Source organism: Astatotilapia calliptera, chromosome 23, assembly GCF_964374335.1.
Source record: "Astatotilapia calliptera chromosome 23, fAstCal68.1, whole genome shotgun sequence".
Taxonomy (NCBI): domain Eukaryota; kingdom Metazoa; phylum Chordata; class Actinopteri; order Cichliformes; family Cichlidae; genus Astatotilapia; species Astatotilapia calliptera.
Window position 1 is genome coordinate 34,880,544 of NC_137443.1, and position 19,693 is coordinate 34,900,236.

The following is a 19,693-nucleotide window of genomic DNA, read 5'->3' on the forward strand; positions in this document are numbered from 1 at the left end:
CTAAATTGATCTTAGGCATGAATGTGAGTGTGAATGGTTGTCTGTCTCTCTGTGTTCGCCCTGCAGTAAATTGCCAGCCTGCCCAGGATGTACCCTACCTCTTGCCCCATGACAGCTGGGATATGCTCCAACCTTTCCATAATCCTGAACTGGTGGATAAGCAGAAGAAGCCTGATATATAAAATGTGGTTTGACATTAGCTCTGCCCATGTCTGGTTTACCTGCAACTGGAACAGATAAAGATCAAACTCTACGAGGTGATACATGGAAACAAAAATGCCGTCTGCTGCTTATCGCTTCTTCCAGTTCCAGTTAATGTCAACATCCTCTGCTAAACGTCTGCTTACCTTTGAATCACACTTATTTCTGATGTCCCCTCGAGCAACGCCCTGAACCCTTTAATTACCTCAGTGGAGAACAAAAGACAAAGCTGTGCTCTTTTTTTCATTGAGCAAGTGTGAGAGTGGGTGAGAAAACAGTGACTCACCGACAAAAGAACATGCAGATTCAGCAAACATTTCTTTGTGGTATTTTTCTTTTCTTTTACTCTGTTTTTTCAGAGAGCAGACATAGCCAAAGAATGCAAACTGGATCCTGGCCAGAGCAATAAAATAATTTTTTAAATCCTGTCACAGCTGCAGGGTTATGCTGATGGTTGATAAAGCGGGGTGTGGTGGGAGACTTGACCTTGTAGCCCAGAGGAAGGGGGGGACCCATCATTAGCGTGGCACCAGGAAGGTTTTACACTTGACCCGACAGCCCTCACTGTCCAGATAAGAGTGAAGGATCAGCTTCGGATCCTCCCCCCTTCCTTTCGTCTGTCGCTTCCACACACTTATTCGCCCCAGTCTAAAAGCCAGCACAGTTACTGGCAGACAAAGAAACAGGAAAGGGAAAAACACTTTGCTCTGGTCTTCACTTGGGCTGCTGTGTTTTCTGCCTCAGCAACACTTCTTCATCTCGCTCCTCCTCCTCTCCCTCCCTCTCCATCCCCGGCGACGGCACAGGGACTTGTTAGAAGACTGATGTCTGCCCCAGTTTAACTAATTAATCTTTCTCAACTCCCAAGCTTTTCCTGAAGCCCAGCAGAAGCCATCAGACCACTGAGCGATCACACCTGGGTTTTTGTGCTGGCGATACATCACATCATTTACAACAGGAGACAAAGGAACAATACTCAGAGTAATGCCTGTGTTGAATTCTTCTTCATATACTGCAAGCAGAAATGTGCTTTTAACACTAGAGAGCTGCAGCTATACCAAAGAACAGACAATGCTGTGTAATCCTTGCTAAGTATGATAAACCCTGCTGGTTAGATGTGTATACCTACTCATCCCTCCTCACTAGACATCTGCACTGTAAGATAAAGTGCTGTAGATTGACAATGCATTTGTCAAAAATTCTTGTGGTCACATCTGAGCTCAGTCCCCCTGTGCAGAAGCCTCTACTGTGATATTCATATGCTTCCACATTAGTTTTGTAAGTACTACAAAAACGCAGATGGTGTACTGATAATGATCAAAAAAGCTGAGTACGTTTCTCAGCCTCAGTAGTTAACATTTTAGCTATGGAGCAGATGGGCAGTGACCATCGAGTTACTTTTAGCCAGACGAAGAAGCTGATAGCAACGCAAATGCTAGCTAACTAGCTAACAATGTACGTTTCTTTGTAGTGTCGCGCGTTTAGATTTTGTGTTTAACAAAATAATTTTCTCACTATGTGCAATCCAACATTTGTCAGTATTTTCCAAAAACACAACAAAAGAAAAAAAAAACTGAAAAAAATCACCGGCTAACACATTACTGTCATGCTCAGATGTTTTTGACCAGTAAGCGTGCTAATTGCTCTGTTTGATTTGACACTAGAGCAGGGCGATATGGCCAAAAATATTTATCACGATATATATTTGAAAATTTGCGATAACGATATAACTGACGATATAATTGATGCGAGACAAAATACAACTCCACAACATTATTAGCGCAAAAAGACAACCTTCCATTTATTTTCACTTAAACAAGAAGCTGGTTTTTATGTACATTAAAGCTTTATAAAAATGTAACAGTGCAAATGCAAATTACTTGCTGAAAGTTTAACCAAAAGGCATTTCCAGTAGAAATGGGCTGACATATCCTGAGCATAAACATGTATAATATCCACTGAAGTTAAAAAGAGGTGCTTTGCAACATTAGACTGCAGTGTGCCAAATAAAAAAGTCAAATACATATTTTTCGGACCACAAGGTGCACGGGATTATAAGGCACATTAAGCGAAACAAAGCAGTCAAATAAATCAAACTTTATTCAACTCATTCTTCTTGCTTCCTCCACTTCTGTACCATTGATTCGTTAATGCTGTATTCTATCACAGCTGCTCTATTCCAATGTTGTTGCATATATTAATGACTAACCTCATATTGTGGATGGATTATCTCAGTTGTTCTCCTGACTGAAGTTTGGTCCGTTTACAGCATCCTGGCACATTGACTTTTATCGAGTGGAAAAGTGTTAGCGTTCATCCTTTAGCTTCACTGTTTATGTTATGCTAACATAGCTGTGTCGCTAGCGATCACGTAGCATATCATTATATACCACCTAGCCCAACTTCAGTAACCTTACAAACGTCACTGCTGTTGAGTTTCCTGTCTTCATTTATGTTGGAAGTGATAGCAGAGCAGTACGTTTGAATTTTTTCAGAAATCTCTCAGTCAGAACATGCTTAGGTAACTACCAAAACTAGCGAGCTAACTTCTGCTAACTTCCTGCTAACTTCAAACTCTGTTAAATGTAATAAATTCTGTTTTCAGGGATGCCTGGAAGTTAAACTTCATAGTTACATCTGGTAAAGCAGCAATGCTGATCGTTTTATTAAAGATGAAAGAATTTATGGTAAATGGCCTTTATTTGTATAGCCACAGCCACCCTGGGGCGCACTGACAGAGGCGAGGCTACCGGACACTGGCACCACCAGTAGGCAACGGGTAAAGTGTCTTGCCCAAGGACACAACACTCCAAACTGTCCAAGCCAGGGCTCGAACCGGCAACCTGCCGATTACAAGGCGAACTCCCAACTCTTGAGCCACAGTTTTTAACTCTCAGTGATGCTGCAGTGTTCGTTTGGCTTTGGGACCTGACGGGACGGCGTTTAGGACTCAGATTACTCCCAGATTTACAAGCGTCTTAGTCCAACGGCCCACTTGCATGTTCTACAAAAAAAATGTGCTTTGTTGTGTATCTGACGGACAAACACCAAACCAGTTCCACATCACTGAAGTTGCACCATTTCTACAAACCAATTCTGGTTCATCCGTTTCACTCAACAATCGGCCACGTGGGTATGAAATTAAATATATAATAATCATTTCCAACCAAGGAAGCTGTTACCTATATGAAGCACTTTATACAGTTTTGAGGAAAAAAAATTTCTCAGGACTCTAAGCACTCTAACCACCAGCTTCAAGAACCACTTTTAGCAGCAGAAAGGTCAGGAGTGTATCAACAGAGTGCCAAGGAAGAAATACATTAGCAGTGTTACAGAAGCAATTGTTGTTGACCATCAGTCTGGAAATGGTTAGAAGACCATTTCTAAACAATTTCAAGTAAGAAACATCATTCATAAGTGGAAAACATTCATTTCAGTTGCCAATCCTCTTGGGACTGTCTTGACTGCTCCTGATCAGAAAACTAGCAAAACTTCTGGTTTCATAGACCTGCGCGTGAACTACATTTGGTTAGCAGAACACATGTACAGTAAACGCGTTAACTGTTTAATGTTGACAGTTTCTTAACCTCAGTGGTGGCCATGTAGTCGAAGAGGAATGACCACCAACCAATTTTCAGTAAGCAGCGGGAGGATATTAGTAGTTAGGTGTTAGCATTAGCTAGCTAACAGTGTCATATTTTAACTTGTTGCAAAGATGTCCTTTGATCTGACAACTAGCAAAAAGTAAAGGTTAGAGAAACACATTAAAAATATGAACTTAAAGCCTTAAAATCGATATAAAATGTATGCCCAGTCTGATGATATTAATCATGCTTTAAAGCATTAGTCATGTTACAGCTAATTAAAAATTGATAGGCTTTTCAAACAAGCCTTGGCTTATCAGACTGGATCTTGGCTGCTCTGAGATCTGTCTCTCTATATAAGAAACCTACAGGAAACACTTGTGTCACCCTGGGAACTGAACAAGAAACAACAAAAGCCTTTTGTAGTCTATTTTAACACATGACACATACACATTTATTACATTTATTCTGATTATACTAAATCGGAGCCCATCCAAGGAAATCTCCTCTGAGGGGACTGCCCTCTTGTCTTTGAACTTAATGTTGTAGGGTGCACGAACGTCTGTTGGATCTCTTTGAGTTTTTCTGGCACTAGAAAAGAGATTATACAATGAACAAACTGCAACATCTCATCCCCCGGGAAATAACAAGGGGATTTATGGGAAACGTGGTCCTAATACTGACAAATAGCAAGCACTAGCATAGATCATTTTAGCCATGATCTCATTTGTTTGTCACCATACCCAGATGTTACAGGTAATTTGACAGTGATTTATCAGTGTTATTAATTACCAGACATAACAGATTTAAAATCTGACCTCTTGAGCATGCAGTGTTTTCACGAGACAGTAACAAATTATGTCTTGTTCATCATAAATCCAGAATAGATAATGGCTGTTCTCTGTCTGGGCCAGGTAGGATTGTCTGTCTGCGGTAAGACACAGTATTAGCTCTTATGTCAAAGCTTCATTACGTCCCGGTCCAAGCTGATTGTTACCAGCTGTACTCCAGGATTCAGTCTCTATGTGTACATGAGTCTGTGGACAATGAGTTATATCTTGAACTAATCTAATGAAGGTCCCAAGAAGGGAAAAAATGGCAAGATACTCTTGATATGTCTTGGAAATATTATACAAGATTATATATCCAGTGTATTTCTATTTGCTTCAGGATTATACAGTTTACTATGAATGGGAGCATTAGTGCAGTGGAAACCTTGACCTCTCCAGGATATTTTCAGGTTCAACCCACTGACTTTCAGATCAGTGTATTATAACTGTACCACACAGAGGGCATAGCAGTAGTGATCATTTGAAGAACTCATCCAGAATAAAAACAAACCAATTGATATTCTTGACTCTAGTTATGGTTCTCTCCTCTGAAATCTAACTAAAACTAAATTTGTTTTCTTTATTTAATCTTATTGATCGTTGGAGAACATTTTATACGTTTTCCGTTTTATGTAAAATGCATTTAAAACCATGTTGTTTCCTAGAAGAGGCTGAAAAAAGCCTCAGGTCTGGGAACTGAATCATGAGAGTGGTTTGTTGGTTTGACCGATGACCACAAGTTCAATCCACCAGCAGCTCTGAGTTGCATTAAGGTCTCTGGCACACTGTATAACCCTTTGTTTGCTGTTGGGATGATGCAAACATATTAGAATGCCATCTGATCTAAGTTTTTTAAAGGCATTTGGTAATACAGATTTATAGCGACAGTGTCAGCAACACTCCCTTTAGGAGTCCTAAATTTTGCAGCGAGAACAGCCAACAGATTTTTGCCAAAGAACTTTATTTAGTTTGTCAGTTATTTTCTGACAGCAGAAAGTGAAAACTGACAGAACAGGACAGAGTGTTGTAGCTAATCCAATATTGGCTTGGATGTTGCCCAGATTAACAATGTCCACGTGAGAAGATGGGCGACCAGGACATACTGATGAGGGCTGCTGGAACCAGACACACACGGGTGAGGAAAGCGAATACTCAGTTGATGGAATGGGCCAAGAAGAGGAATAATTATGCGTGGCCAACAGAGACCGATATCCAGGAATCAGCTAGCACCTCAATGCTCTAACATCAGTAGATGAAAGCTACTTTGAAGACTAGTGTTCCTATTGTATTGGAAGATTCCAAAACAACAGGAACACTGACTGAAACAGTTAGCCACCCTCTACTTAAGCAGAACCTTGTAGAATTCACTGTCCAGTTCACTGTCCTTTATACCAGCAATACAAAAACCTGTAAGCTTGCAAATGCCACTGCATTGGTAGTCTTGGAGTTACTTAGTTCTAAGATCAAGAATACAACCTGAAGAGATAGCACCATGTAAAGGAGAAGTTTGGAAACATAGGAAGGAACACCTGAATCTCTAAGAGCTCTAAGAGACAGATCCTGGATGATAAAGAAGTACAAAGGATGTCTATAAATGAGGCTCTGGAACCTGCAAAACAAAGACTCATAAGTAAAAGTGCTGCTAGGGTAAAGGGTGACTACACCTAGAGGACCCAATGCCATCCAAGGTGGGCACCCAGCAAGGAAGCAATGGCACAAGGACAGGCCCACCCAGAGAGAAAGAAGGATCACAAGACACCAATAACCAAACAGCAGTTGCATTGCATGAGAAATGCCCTCAGCCAATTCACATTTTTGACTTATGGGTCAGTCGCTAGAACCTAATGATCCCACTTTGTATGAATGTATTGTCAGGATAGAAGAAGTGTTGAATGCTACATTAATGATGAAAAATTAATCCCAGAATGGAGCCTTGGGGAACTCCACAGAGCAACAGTGGGAACAAAGCATTTTTACTTTGATAAGTTAAATCACTTCAGGGCTGTCGCAGATAGCAAAGCACGTGCTGGAGTGTATTAATCAAAACACTGAGGTCAACTGGATTATGAGCTGCAGATAGTAGCTTTTTTTAAAAAGGCATTTCGATTACTTGGATTTTTGGAACTTAAAAATATTATTTCAGAATGGTTCCATTAAGTTTAAACACTGCTCTGGCAGCAAGCGCAAAATGTGTGTGCACTCAGGCGTTTCCCTCAGTGAGCTGACGGCCCGTTATAGAACTCAGTTCCATGTTGATTTAATAAAATCACACCTAGTTCTCAGTGGGACTTGCACTCTCTCACAGTGGATTGATCCTCACCCCAGCTTGACTTCTAAAGCCAATAAACAGCTATCACATGCTGATCAAGGAGAAGTGAAACTGTTACTTTTGGCTCCCTGTTCTCTGCTTTGATGTGAAGTGACTGGAGGACCTTGGCCGATAGACTAAATATATACAGACATCTGCAGCTCACTTCATTCCTGTTCTATGTTCTTTGCAAACATGTTATTTTTTTGCCTTTTACCCAGTAACTCTAAGAGAGCCACGGTAGGCTAATGAAAATCGGCTGCTGACTTAGAGATTGATTGCACGAACAGCCAATTGGCACCCCGCTACTCCCAGAATTGATTTTATGTAAACCAACAGTGCCACTGCTGCTTCTTCATTTCATTAAATGTGCTAGGCTTTAATCCTTTTTTTATCCACAACTTCTATTAGATGAAAGAAAGCCAGGCAGGATACCTATAGATCCCAAAACCATGTGTGTAACAGTTCAGATAATTTTTAGCAAAAGCACGGAGAATAGGAAGAAGAGCGTATTTAGCAAGAGAGAGAGCAGAAAAACAAAGCATGTGCCAGATGAATTAGTGAAGAGTATATCATGGAAAATGACTTCTTTACAAAGCCAGGGTCATGTACCTGTGTAGGATTTAAAAAGCTTCTATGAGTTATCATGCTATCATTCCAGGCTGTCATTGCCTTATTATTTGGAGGATCAGAGACACTTGTATTATATTTCACTTCTAGCTTCTTTGGAGAACCTTCCACTGCAACCCTGCTGGGCCCACTTCTAACTGGAGGAGTTTTAGGACTTCATAAGTTTTCCCAGAGAAAAGCCACAAGACTGATTTAGCTGTAATCTTACCCTATGTCTTTATAGAAACCAGATCTGCTGCATCATGAGCTGCACAGTCAGACATAACGTAAAACCATTGAAATGACAGCCATCACTGAAGTTACAGGGTACTACTGAGCTGAGCTGTTGTAGGCTATTGTATTGAAGGTATTGTAGACTGGTAAAAGTTCATCTATCTATCTATCTATCTATCTATCTATCTATCTATCTATCTATCTATCTATCTATCTATCTATCTATCTATCTATCTATCTATCTATCTATCTATCTATCTATCTATCTATCTATCTATCTATCTATCTATCTATCTATCTAAGAACTTTGTTTTTTTGTTTTTTTGTTTTGCACAGTAACCTCTGACCTCTGCCTCTGTAAAACAAATAAAATAAAATTGAGCAGAGTGTATTTTGCACCAAATAAAATGCAATTCTAAAAACTTCAGGCATTTTCACTGGTTGCATGACCTAATAACACAACAAGGATGGCAGTGAGAAACATTCAGACCAGGAGTGAGGGGGAAAAAAAGCAGATGAGAGAGTTGAGGCGGGGGATTAGTGGTCAGGGGTATCACGGTCAAAGTCATATCAATTTATGCTGCTAAATTCCTCAAGGGCTCTGCCCTGAAAGCTAGAGGGGGAGCCCGGCGGCATGCTTGTTTACCGCTGATGAGGGATAATTCCATATTCTCTCTCTGTGGCAGGAGTCACCTGATAGGCACTCATACCACTGTATGAAAAATTGGGGCCACGATCACAGTGGGACTATAATGACATATCAGTCTGCTGCAGTAGCGAGGCTACTTGTATACCTTGCGGCTGGATGGGTCAATTTAGATCACGTTCAGAGGATAAATTAATCAGGGAGCTTGGGGAGAGCATTTCAATTAAGGGAACCTGGGTTGAATTGCGCTCGTCCTCACAGTTAACTGGATTTTGATGAACTTATATTAATTCATACTGTGTCAAACACATTTTAACATCGTTAATATGAATTTCGACTTGTGCCATAATGACCCAGTAAGACTAAAAGAAACATTTTCCTCATTTCTTTAAGCGGTGAACCAAACGTTGCATGCATCTGAGCACAATAAATGGTGCGTCTTATGCTAACCCACAACAGAAATCCCAACTCCTGCTCCCTTGTTCTGTGGCAATGCATGAGAAGCAGTGCGTTTTGGCTTATCCCAAATGCAGATGTCAGAACAGGCTTCCTGGTTATCTGATCTGACACATAACATGGCAGATCTATCTGGGCACGAAGCAGGAAATGGAAATGACTTTACTCTCTTCTTTTTCATTTAAACTGTATGCTCTGTGATGCATGTTTCATGTTTGTGGGAAGTAAAAAATACACACACACCACCATACACAAGACTGTGTCTGTATGTGGCATCGGTCAGGCAGCGGTCAGAATAGGTTTTCATTAAAGGACTTGCTGTTCATGGGTGAAATGTTGACAGACATGTGAATGTTTGTCAGCAGACTGAGGTTAAGCTAGACGTGGAAGTGAAATGGTTTTGAGCGTTTGACGATCGGTTGTTTGTGATTTTGGCGGCCAACTGGTTAAGAGTAGAAAAGTAGAAAGTATTAGTAGAGAAACGACCTGAACTGACCACAATATAACTGCTCAGCCAAAAGAAAAAAATGTCATTAAGTCACAATGCCCGACCAGTTCCACAAATAAATGGATTTAGACAGACCGTCTTCTAGGGACTCAAAGTAAGTAGCAAGTAAGACTGATTACTTTACCACCAGAGATTGGCAGTAACGCGTTACTGTAATCTGATTACTTTTTTCAAGTAACGAGTAAAGTAAGGGATTACTATTGCAAAAACGGTAATTAGATTACCGTTACTTTCCCGTAGGAACGCTGCGTTACTGCGTTACTAAAACCGTGATTTTTTTGCGAGAATGTCTCACGACAGTGACGTAAGCGAGTGCGCCGTTAGTGACAACAGCTGTGTGCAGATCAACAATGGATCATATATTCAGGTTGTAAATCGTGTTTTTAAAAAGTAACTAAGTAACTAAGTAATTAATTACTTTTGAAAATAAGTAATCAGTAAAGTAACGGGATTACTTTTTTGGGGAAGTAATCAGTAATTAGTTACTGATTACTTTTTTCAAGTAACTTGACCAACACTGTTTACCACCAAAGTCATATGAAATCATAAACTGTATATGAAAGATGGACCTAGCCACCGACTGGCTAAAGTTCTCTCTTGTAGCCCAAAATTGTTTGTTTTGGTGATTTGAAATCTGATGTTACAAGTGACGGGTCACCATATGCTTGTATTCTAACAACTTGCCAAAGACAAGGTAGCCATGCTCTTAGGCCCACTGGTTTATAACTCCTTTGTTTCTATGTGAGGATTATCATTCACAAATACAACATCATGTCGTATCCAGTAAGACTTTGAAACTAGCAGCTGAGACCATAAACTCCTAGGACCTGGCGTCCACATATGTGGATATCACATTTTGGGTTAATTAGACCAAAATGCTCAATTTTGCTCTACAAGGGCCTGATATCCACTTACGAGGGAATTATACTGCTACTGTTCTATCAAAATTTTAAACGAATATCCTCACGTGTGGCTCTTATTTTTCTTAAAAACAAAAAAAAGTAAAAAAAAAAAAATCTGGTAATTCTTTGTTTTTACGTTCATCAGCCCAAATATCAAAGAGAAATTAAAACTGCATGCCATGGAAGAGTTCGGGTCTTAGGAGGTTAAACCATGCAATCGTATTCCTACAGACTTCTATACAGCAGCATTTATTTTTGCAATCCGAGGAGTTGATTCATATTTTCCATTAAAAATGCAGGTTTAAAGTACTTTTTAAACCTGGAAGTTTTATTCATTTTTATACAAAGTCTAACATATTCTGTTACTACATACCCGAGTTTTAATCTTACATATCTGAAGAGTTTGAGTCAGGTAAACTCTAGCAATGTTTGTGCGCATCTGCTGTTTTTACACAATGGAGACTTCACACGAAATTTCATGGAGTCATTAATGTCCACTGTAAAACAATTCATTTATTATGTATTTATTAATTTATTCATGTGAATCCTATGGAAGTGTAGATTAGTTTTTTTTAGAATTTTCTTACCCCTTCAAATTCAAGTGCATAACTGTAGCGAGTGTAGGCAGCCAGTCCTCAACTGTTAATTTGCTGGCTAGCCACATCTATTTACTTTGGAGTAGGCTGTAAAATGTTGTGAAAAGAGTCTGATATGAGTTGATGAGCCAGTGAAGCTCACTTCTGTCCGATGATAATGACACTGCTGCAAATTTTGAGGATGTCGTGAACTTTATCTGTCTGCAAGCTGGTTTTCACACTGTTAGCCTCTGTTAGCTGTCATTAGCAAAACCTTTATTTTATGTAGATATAACCTGCCGCTCACTGAATATTTTTCTTTGTCTGACCATTTTGTTAAGCCCTTGAGGTGCTCGTGTGGATCAGCATGCTGAAATACTCAGACCATGCCAGATTAAAAGTCACTTGTGTGGGGGTGTTTCTCCGGTGTTACTGTGGTGGTTTTCTGGTGTCCACAGTCTCATCTGAGGACAAAAACCTTTGTCCCGCCACATCAGCAGATAACTGGAGAGTAAACCGATTACCAAACCATATGTTTCATAACGAGTCAGAGCGTGGCGACAGATATCTGATAACCATGCAAGCAAAGTGTCTAACTGAAGATCTGAGAGACCCCGAGACAGGGCAAGGCCGTCCCACGTGCGTGTGTGTGACTTGGCTCTGTTGGAGAACGCTCGCTAAAGGAGATGTCGCTCAGCACTGAGAAGCAGTGTTGATGATAAGTCAGAGAAGGCAAACAGCGAGAGGCGAGACAGAAGCAAGAGGTAAATAGAGATAGCGCTGATGAAAAGTGGGGACGCGAGAGCTGGTTAGCAGTTATAGACATGAACTCTGGCTGAACCCCCCAACTGGTGGCGGCCTTCTCTACAACCTCAACGGGATGAGATATTAGGGTAGGACTCAGAGAGCCCGACATCAAGCCGACAGCAAGACGTGATATCTTATTTTCCCGAGCTGCGCTGACACAAATTCCACTTATTGTTTTTTTTTTCTCATGCCTGCGGAGAGAGAAAGAAGTTTCGCACACAGGAAAACTTCACTCCCAGATGTTCATGTAGTTCCTTCGCTTCTAATCCAAATAATTTCAGAGCGTTTTCCCGGATAAAGACGTTCATCTTGTCAGGAGTCTTTTGATTGAAAGAAATCCTTGACCTTCCAGTGCTGTTAAATTAAGCTGAAGGAGCACTATTGCATGTGCATGCAATTCTATCTGTCAATCCTTGAATGAATATAAGACATGTGGACAAGCCTTCACCACATATATATGACACAGCGAGAGCGTGTGTGTGCGTGGGTGTGTGTCTGAGAGAGAGAGGGGTAGAGCGTGCAGCTCCATGTTAGAGTCAGAAAAGATGAAACCCACGTTCACGATATATATTACACTTAAATTACCTTGAAGGCTGAGAGGTGTAGATTGCTTTTATCGCACAGTATCCGACATCCACGCGCAGTGGTGGAGGAATCTTTTTTTCTCCATTTGATCTCATGCTAATTTGAAAGCAGACGTTAAAACGGTATCGAATAGTCCTGAACCTGTGCCAGTGTGTCACCTCTCTGCAGCTGTGCCTCCGCGCCTCTCGCTGATGGGAGCTTCAGCAATTAAAGCTGAACAAATAAATGGCTATCACATCGCAGAGAGAGAGAGAGAGGTGAAATTGGCCCGGTTCAAGCATATCAATCAGAGCAGATGTGTGTTTAGATAATAGAAAGACCACAGCAGGGCACGCTTCTGTCAAGTGTTTCAGAGCAAGACTCACTGCAGAGTAGACTACACCCACTTCAGCACAGTTTATAATATATATCCTCTTGTTAAAATGCAGCAAAACAAGTAATACTGCTGGGCTAAAGCAAATACTTTGTCTTTCCTTCGAGATGTGTAGCTACCGGGTAAACCGCTGTTGGAATGGGCTGACTTGGCAAGCTAGGTGACAAGTGTGTTAAGAGATCCAAACATCACCAACTGTAACAGCCCATGCCAACTAATATTACTTACTAATCTAGCAGTGAGAAGCCCAACCTGGCATCTGTCAAGCAGCCTTTCATTTTGGGAAGCTCGTGCCAAGAATTAAAAGCTGGTCTGAAATCGACTCTCGCTCGGCCTCTCAAACATCAGCTTCTTCTGTCAGCATCCTTTTCAGTCTCTTCACCTGTGCTATGACATCCGTACTGAGGATCCCAAGCTGGCTTGGGGGGGTGGGTGGGGGGGGTGGATGGATTGTTCCTTATCAGCACAAAGTACACAGTGCAAGAACAACAGCTCTGTTGTGCAGAGGACTGGGGATGAAACAGCCATTGCCCTTATTAAAAGTCAATAGAGCATTAAAATGTTTTTTAAGTTCTCCATTTTAGGCCAAACTACAGGGGCCCTGAGAGTTCAAACTTAGCAAATAGCACAAAACACAAGGGAAACAGAGCAAAAACCACAACTGAAGTTGAATCAGACAGAACAAATACTGCAAACACTCAGAAAAACAAACAAAAACAAACATAAAGTGTTTTTGGGGAGATACAATGAAAGTTACAAGCTAACAGTAAATGGCTAATAGCAGACATGCATCTACAATATTATTTGAATCATGCAATTAAACTTTGTTAGAAATGTTATACTTGCAGCTTTTTCTCCCTCACAACACTGAAGAACACTCCACCTCTTTTGTCTCAGTGTGATCCTTCACTTATTTCAGTCTCTATGAATTCAATCACATTGTTGTCTCTCAAAAACACTTCCACTGTGTTTTTGTGAGTGTTTGTTTTTTTCTATTTCTGCTGTGTTTCGGCTGCTTTTGCATCATGTTTTCTATTTGGTGGTATTTTCTTCAGTTATGAACTCTCAGGGTCGTTGTACAAACAGCTGAATGATGATGCTTAAATGGTATAATGCAGTATTGTGCAAAAGTTTTGAGCCACTGTTCATTTCTTTGTTTCTTCTTCCTTAAGCAGTTGGTCACTAACTGCCTGCTGCAAAGCACATAATTTATTCCCTTTAGCTGAACCTATGAAAAAATGCCAAACATAACACAGTTTGACAGGCAAAAACTGTATTTTTGCCCCAACAATGAGATTCCTAAACAGCAGCTAGCTGAAAACTTGGCAAATCTCAAAATGGCATGCAGTGTATCCTTAAACAAAATTGAGGACACTGGACAAATGAAAAAGTGGCAAGCCCAAGACGTTAGCTACAGCAGGTGAACAGCATCTGCAAGTCACATCGTAAAGAAACGGCACTGGGCTAAATGGGTTGTTTATTATGTCATAAGTGGTAAACATAACCATTCCTTCCCACTGTCACCAACTGTAGGAGTTGTCTGATTGTTGGGTTTATATAAAGCGCCTTGAGGTGACAGTTGTTGTGAGTTGCTGCTGTAAAAATAATATTGAACTGAAATTGAATTTAATAATTGTGTACTTATTTGTATGTATATTTCCTTAGTATTTGTTTAATTTTAATAAAATAATATATGTTCGTTTGATTACATATATATTGCTCTGTAGCTCAATCTAAAGTAATGCAATTAATCTGAAAAAGTAACTAAATACTAAAAAAGTAACTAAAGCTTTAAAATAAATTTTATTGAGTACAAGATGAAATAACTGCATCCACAATAGGGGAGCAAAATCAGGAAGCAGTACAACATGGGAATACCTAAATAAAGTACAAGTACCTTAAACCTCAGTAAAGTAAATATACTCAGTTAAATTCCTGCTAAAAGCCATGCTCTCGTCTAATGGTGCTGGGGACTGTTAAGACCGCGGCTTTGTTGGGGGAGCGGCACCAGGGGTGGCCAATCGTGTTTTTGGGAGGATGGATTCTACATATTCATAAGCAGAATCTGTTTATGGAGAAATCAGAATTTCTAGGATGAGTGTCTTTTATCTGGACTTCCTGCTTGTACATGCAGTACTTGCAGTTTGAGACTGCCTGTCTGCCTGTGGCTGACTACAAAGTCTGCTTGCCATTCAGCTAAGATGGCAAGCAGAAGAAGTTTGAGCCTAAGAGGCAGCAGCAGCAGCATCTTCAAGCATTTTGCTTTACTGCCACAACTGCACATTCCAAACAGAGTCTCGGCTGGGTAAGAATGCGTACACTACTGGCCAGAAAACCAGGCGAATTAGCATAAGTGCCATGTTCGATCCATCAGCGGGGGACTCAAATGGCTGCTGGTCCTTATCCCATCCCACTCTTGGCCTTGTTTGCGGAGGAAGTCGTGAACTCGGAGAGAGGGGAAAGGGAGAGGCCGTCTGTTTAAGTTGATATTTGCTCTCAAAGTAATTTGGAGCAGATTTTTTGGAATCAGTGAAAGGGCTTCGCTGTAATTCCCTTTCATGCTCATCTTCTATCTCTGAAGTCACCATGGGGCCTAAACAGCAGCATAAGGATGCCAGATGGATTAGAGGGATCCTGTCTCTCTCTCCCTCTCTCCATCTCTTTCAATCGCAACATGTTTTGTGTACAGGGATCCAGAAGGCAGATGACAGAAGACCAAATCACACTGGCTCTTTCTCACTGTCACTCTTTCCTTTCCTCACAGTAACTTACTCTGACATGTCTTTTTTTTTTTCTTCCAGTGCTTGCTGGACTGATTTCCTCCCTCACATCATGACTTGCTTGAGCAGTTGCTGGAAAATGATGACAAAAATTGCCTTTTTTATTGTTTTACAATAGAAAAGCTTTTCATTCATTTGGAATCCGAGCTCATCGGTAAAACTCTCGTTCCGTCTCTGGTTTTACTGCTCAGTTCAAATTAAAACGTGTCCTAAATATTAACTTTTAAATAATGAATGACATGCATGCAACAGCAGGAGTCAACAGCGATGTCTCAGACATAACACACAGGGAGGGATACCCGATAGGGGTTTATTCTGCTTTAGCCGCAAACTCCATGAAGACAATGGGTGCCAGGCATTGCTGTGAACTGTGGAGGGAAAGCAATAAAAGCTGTTTTGCTGCAGCTGCATTGTTTTAAATGCCACGCGAGTGCTGATATATATATATATATCTATATAAATATATATATATAAAGTTTGCAGTTCCTTTGTTGGAACAGTCCTGGCTTATTACTGATGAACTGTCTTGTTTTAGATTACTGTGCACAGTAAAACTCGCTCCCCTCAATGACAGCTGGAGGTAACATGTTAAGTGCTATGGTGGAAAAAAAAGAAAAAGAAAGAAAGAGCAAAGCCCCACAGGTCAGAGTCATCTGCCTGGGATCTGTTCGGTGGGGTTACGAGGATCCTCGTAAATATCTCTCGCCAGCTCATCAGCTGCACTGCGCTGCACACTGTTTCCCGACGAGGCCGTGGGCTGGTTGAAACGAACTATGATGGATGCAGTGTGGCATGGACACAGTGAGAACGCCACAACATTACTGATTGTGAACAGTACAGTGTTTGTGCCTGTGAAAATCAAGCTCAATTTGTATTTAAGTGAACAGTAAAGTTCTTCTACTTTCCGTTATCCAGTTTTTAGCTTGTAAGTATCGACAGAATTTTACATTTCATGTTTCTAATGTGAAAAAAACAAGACAGTTAGTTAGTCAAACTGTAGCTGTTCATCACATGGCCTCACATTTGATTCTGGAATAAGTTTGAAAATAAAATCAGATAGTTCCAAAAATTATCACCCCTCTCTTTATTTCAAATGTAGTGTTAAAAAGCAAATACAACAAGCTGAAGCTAAAGTAACTTCAACTTTGGTTTGTTTTACATGCATATCAGATGACCAAAGCCCGTGCTTCTGATTTTATTAAGCATTTGATGAAATCATATGGAATTAATTCTGAAAGCATTCCCGGGACATGAAAATTATGCAAATGTTCAATAATCACTGTTTGGCAGTGGTCATCCGATGGACTGGAGGGTTGCCAGTTTGAACCTGTGTTTGGGAATACTGGGTGAGGATACTGAATGATAACTGGTCCCACCCACAGCAAAAAGTCCTTGAGCAAATCATACACCTTGAGTGAAGCACTCACATGTCCTCAAGGCTGTTGCTCTGAGAATTAATACCTTCTAAATAGACTTTCCTTAAATGCAAGCTTAAACAGGGATTTTCTGAATGTGACAAGCACTACTTGCTTGTGACAAAACACATTTGCTGGCGAGACATCTCCCGGGACAAACGTGAAATCCTAGTGTTGGTTGCCATCTCTTCTGTCATGCTGCTTGTAAAAGAATTACTCCCTCCTGCCTGTAGCTACACTTGTGACAAGGCTGGAGTATCGGGCCGCTTAAATTACAATTGTCATTGACTTGCAGTGGTCACACATGCAGATTAAGAGGACCGAGAAGATCCTTTTGCTTTTTTGTCTGGATTTTGTGTTGAACTGGGCCAAGGTTATGTGATGAAGTTCATCAAATGGTTGTTCTCTTAAGTTGGCACATGTTCTTTTAAAAGTAGATAAGTTGCATTGTTGAATATAAATAAACTGTGTTCCATTTGTTTTTCTTGCTAAGGGCAACAAATGGAAGCAGCATCAAATTAAAAATGACAAAGCTTACAAAGCCAAAGCCATGTTTTGCTGAGACATCGTATCCTTGACCAAGGTTTTCCAGGATTTGCCTCATCCACCACCACCTCACACATCCCTGGCAGCACGGTCTCACCAGGTGGTTTGACTTTACAGCCACTTTTCCACTTGAGGACTTAATGCAGACACACGGTCCCAGCTGGAACTCATTAGGCCTATGGCTCAACCACCTAGGCCAAAATCATAACACCAGCTCAATCAGCTGGTGCAGGGGGGCCTCTGATCTACGGGAGGACGCTGAAGAGGTTTTAATGTTGGGCCACCACAGGATAATGCGTTCCACTTATAATTAGGTTGATGCAGTTTGGCCATTGGTATAATATGGTCACTTGGCTAGTTTTAGACAGATTTCAAAAAGAAGAAGCATATCAACTTCTCTTTCTCGGGGGCTGAAAACAATCTGCAAGTACGGCATTATCCATGATGGCAAACATTAGCCTATTTTTTTTTTTTAATTCTTTTGCCTGTCCCATTTGGTTCTTTAGCCGTCAGAATTGTTGTCTGAAGACCAAGAAGGATACCCAATGGATTTACTTTGCCAAATGGATCATCATGGCATTGCCGTATTGGTCCATTTGATTGACCTTTGTTGTTATTATTTATTTTATTTTATTTTATTTTATTTTCAGTTGTTACAGACGGGACAGACGTGACTGAGGGATAGGAAAGGGAGAAAGAAAGATGAAGGAAAAGAAAAACAGAAGGGGAGAGGGACAGTGAGAAAGGGCACTTAAAAAGAGCAAGAAGAGAAAAAAACTCTCCTGGATCACCTGTTGAGAGAAAAAGAAGAGAAAACAAGCCAAAAAAAACAGAGCAACATACTAAATACAACACCATCGCATTAATCTAGCTAAGTGTAAACAGCAGTAAATACTAAATATTGAATGTTGTTGTGCAGCACGCAGGACGGACAGCGCACAATGTGCTTTGAAGTAGCAGCCAAGAAAGGTGTAGTTTATGTCTATGAACAGTGAACACCCGTGTGCGCACCTGTGTGGATCAGCGCACTTGTATTCAAAAGGTTTCCCCATGTAACGGTCTGCTAGAGGGTGTAGAGAGCCATAGCCCCGTCCCCCAAGGCATGAAGCAGGCATGGAGGAGATCCAGCCTTTTTTTTCATTTAACCTACAAATCCGACAGGCAAAGATCCTTTTGTGTGTTACCCTGCAGTTCTAACGTTCGTGGCATCTTGGTGAATGTAACCACATTTACCATCCTTTCACCCATGATTTCTTCCCCAGCCACTGAGACATAGGCTGTATCCCAATTCAGGGTCTGCAGCCTTAAAGTACACAGCCTCAACAGTCCTCAAGGGCCGCGTACTCAAAGACCACTAAGGCCGGAAGTGCGAGGCTTGTGAAATGGGACGGTCTAGCCTCAGTCGCGCTGCCCAGGTTGCCTAGCAACCATGATACTAACAGCTGGAAACGTTTCATACAGCTTCGTTTGACAGAAATGAAGGAGAAAATCTTTTGTTTGTTTGTTTCTACATGAGCTTTGATCATTCTCTGTAAGATTAAACTCAGCTATTGAATGGCGTAAATTTTAAAGTAAAGGCTTTAAAACCAAGTTAGTACAAACGTCACATAACTTTGCCGACATGTGGCCAACAGTAATGTTTTAATGTTCTTCGTTTTCACATAAATAAGTGACATAATATTCAGTACTTACTTAAAGTTTACTCTTCGGGCACCCCTCATCCGCCATTTTTTTTCGGCAAAATTATCCACACTCACTGCCGGGCTATGCATTCTGGGATATGTTGGACCACGAAGTCTACACCACCACGTCCTTAAAAACACATTTGAGGGCCGCATTTCGAGCAGCCTTCGAATTGGGACAGCCTTCGTCGCGTCGCTGTGACGTAATCGGCCTTAAAATGTGGCCTTTAAGGCTGCAGACCCTGAATTGGGATACAGCCATAGACCAGATTGTTTTGGTACATTCACCAGCTAGTTGCTAATGTTGTGTCATTTGGCAATGAATAGGTAGTGAATAGTCTTTAAAGTGTTTTTAATGGAAAAGTTTGCTTGTGCTGAAATTAAGCTGAGCCAAAACAACAGGCTAAAAGACGTTAGAACAGGGGTGTCAAACTCAAATACACAGTGGGCCAAAATTCAAAACTGGAACAAAGTTGCGGGCTAACATTAATATTTATTGAAATATATTTATTCCTCCAGATATAAGAATGAATCTTTTCTTATGGACTCAAACACGTTTTGGTGAAAAACTGAATATGGAACAAGCAAAGCTTAATACTAAACAATATATATATTAGCTGTATAATACCAGTAGGCCAACTCTAATAGTAAT